The sequence below is a fragment of the Gekko japonicus genome, unplaced genomic scaffold (assembly GCF_001447785.1).
Source record: "Gekko japonicus isolate JY-2015 unplaced genomic scaffold, Gekko_japonicus_V1.1 scaffold5084, whole genome shotgun sequence".
Lineage (NCBI taxonomy): Eukaryota > Metazoa > Chordata > Lepidosauria > Squamata > Gekkonidae > Gekko > Gekko japonicus.
In genome coordinates this window covers 36,210-37,935 of record NW_015160369.1, presented here as the reverse complement: position 1 = coordinate 37,935, position 1,726 = coordinate 36,210, and the positions used below count along the sequence as shown (strand labels likewise).

General features: G+C 55.6%; 1 protein-coding gene across 1 annotated transcript in view; it reads left to right on the top strand.

Annotated features, from left to right (window-relative positions):
• Positions 1–1,557: 1,557 nt before the first annotated feature.
• Positions 1,558–1,726, top strand: part of RPL27 (ribosomal protein L27) — a 7,628-nt gene continuing 7,459 nt past the window's right edge. Inside the window, exon 1 of the mRNA XM_015417666.1 lies at positions 1,558–1,649. The gene's annotated coding sequence lies outside the window, so the exon portion shown is untranslated. The remainder of the gene's footprint in view (positions 1,650–1,726) is intronic.

The window sequence follows — 1,726 nt, the reverse complement described above, 5'->3', positions numbered from 1 at the left end:
ACAGCCCCCCCCCCCCCCCCCGTCATCCAGTGGGAAATAGTGCAACTGTGAAATCTTTCCCTCCTCTGCTAGTAGTAGTAGAAGTAGAGATTGGATTTATACCCCGCCCGTCACTACCCAAAGGAGTCTCAGAGTGGCTTACAAACTCCTTTCCCTTCCCCTCCCCACAACTGTGAGGAAGGTGGGGCTGAGAGACCTCTGACAGAAACTGCTCTTGAGAAAGCAGCTCTGACAGAACTATGGCTTGCCCAAGGTCATCCAGCCAGGTGCAAGCGGAGGAGTGGGGAATCAAACCCGGTTCTCCCAGATTAGAGTCCGCGTACTTACACGACACCAAACTGGCTCTCACACCAAACAATCAGGCAGGAGCACTTGTCTTCACAGCCTCTTGGCTGCCCTTGGGTAGACAAACTGAAATAACTGCCATTTTGAGGTTACAGTCTATGATTGCAGACTTTTCAAAAAACCCATTTTCCCTGTGTGCCTCTCTTCCTTCCAGTTCTCTTGACCAAGCCCTCTTGAAAGTGTGTGTTTGCACAGTACTGGATTGCAACAAAGGTAAGTTAAATTACCATTCCTGTTGTGCTTTCAGAACCCACAAAGCCAGTGCTCTGCTGCATGCAGAAGTGTGCCCTTCACTTGCAATGCAGACTAGGCTTATGTTAAGAGAACTTGAGTAAAGCAGGAACTGAAGGGCCTTCTGGCGATGGTGTGTGACTGGTTCGGGGAGGTAGCTTTGTTGGTCAGGATAAAGTTTGAGTCCAGTCTGGCACCTTTAAGCCCGACCCAAGTTTTATTCTGGGCGCATGCTCACTTGGAAAACAGCCATAATTGTCTGGAAGCCAACCAGAAAGGTAAAGGTGTCCCTTGCTCGAAAGCCAGTCGAATCCGACTCTAGGGTTGCGGGGCTCATCTCCGTTTCAAAGCCGAAGAGCCAGCGCTGTCCGAAGACGTTTCTGTGGTCATGTGGCCGGCATGACTCAACACCGAGGCGCACGGAACGCTGTTCCCTTCCCACCGAAGTGGTCCCTCTTTATCTACTTGCAATGTCTTGCTTTCGAACGGCTAGGTTGGCAGGAGCTGGAACTAGAGACGGGAGCTCACTCCGTCATGCGGCACCCGGGTCTCGAACTGCTGAACTAACGACCTTCCACAGCCTGCATTGTTCAGTTTCTTAACCACTTGAGCCACCGCAGCTCCTCCTGGGCGCATGCTCACTGCTTCACATACTTGGAAAACAGCCATAATTGTCTGGAAGCCAACCAGTACCTACAGCTAGTTTTTCTGTCTCTGCTTTGGGGTTCTAGGGTGCGGGGCACACACCCAAACAGCACAAGCACCACCCTAACAGTGGCCACGCACCGGGCGCGCCGCGTATATGCGGGGGGCGGGGTCTTTCCCCATTCAACCTTTTCGGCCGGAAGTGCGTGCAGCGGATGAGGCGGAGCCGCCGAAGCCTCCCCTCGGTCCTTCCACCGCCAAGCTCCCCTGGCACAGCGTGCGCATGCGTGCAGTTCTCGCCCAGGGCCGTTGAGTTCGCTTTCCGTCAGGGCGCATGCGCGTAGCCGCGGTCCGCGCCGTGTGAAACGCCGGCGGAAGGAGTTTGCTTTTCCTCTTCCGGCTCGGTCGCCATCGCTGTGTTGGCTTCGGTGAGCTTGAGGCGGGGGCCGTCGGGGCGATCCGCCGGCATCCGCTCCGGCGGGGGGCTTGTCCGGGGCGGCTGGAG